General features: G+C 38.6%; 2 non-coding genes across 2 annotated transcripts; one reads left to right on the forward strand and one right to left on the reverse strand.

The window, feature by feature from the left end:
- Positions 1-384: 384 nt before the first annotated feature.
- Positions 385-457, forward strand: TRNAK-UUU. The gene has a single exon. It is a non-coding gene; the product is annotated as a tRNA-Lys (tRNA).
- Positions 458-727: 270 nt separating this feature from the next.
- TRNAK-UUU lies at positions 728-800 on the reverse strand. The gene has a single exon. It is a non-coding gene; the product is annotated as a tRNA-Lys (tRNA).

Consider the following 800-nt stretch of genomic DNA (forward strand, 5'->3'; position numbering starts at 1 on the left):
CATCTAGTGAATGGAAATGTATTTTTCATTAAGGGGAAAGATACTGTAATTTGGTTCTGCAGAGTAACTAAAATTAAGAGGTCCTACCAGCGAAGTGATAGATAGAAGACAGAAGAATTGTAAGAAAAAGAGATCGCAACTCTGGAAGTTTGATGTTGGTTGCCTTGTCTTGTAAGTTATTACTGTTTCGTTTCAGTTTTGTAGATATTGGCAATTGAGCAAACATGAAATATGAGACAACTTGAAGAACACGTATCTTAAGAAAATGGAGAAAAAGAAAAGTGAACGTTTTTATCGTATCGAAAAATGTACTTTAAATGTATTTCACCGGAGAACTTATTAGAATTATATCAAGTAAACAGAAGAGCACCCCTTTCTGAGAGCGCCCGGATAGCTCAGTCGGTAGAGCATCAGACTTTTAATCTGAGGGTCCAGGGTTCGAGTCCCCGTTCGGGCGTTTGTGGCTTTTGCCCCTTACGTTACTAAGTATCACCGTACGAAATTCTTGTCAGAAAACGTGCTTCCACTTCAAATTGAATTCGTTTTTTCATTGCTTTTAGAATATGCAAGGTAAAGGTGTTCTCAGGGAAGAAAAAAACTGCGCAAAATCACTTAATTTCTTGGCAAATATGGAGGTTTTTGCACTGTGGTTTCCCATTGAGACGGAATTTGTTTCTCAACTTGTTAATAATTGAAGAAAAAAATAAACGCGAAAGTTAAAGCAAAGCGCCCGAACAGGGACTTGAACCCTGGACCCTCAGATTAAAAGTCTGATGCTCTACCGACTGAGCTATCCGGGC

The sequence above is a fragment of the Ailuropoda melanoleuca genome, chromosome 8, assembly GCF_002007445.2.
Source record: "Ailuropoda melanoleuca isolate Jingjing chromosome 8, ASM200744v2, whole genome shotgun sequence".
Taxonomy (NCBI): Eukaryota; Metazoa; Chordata; class Mammalia; order Carnivora; family Ursidae; genus Ailuropoda; species Ailuropoda melanoleuca.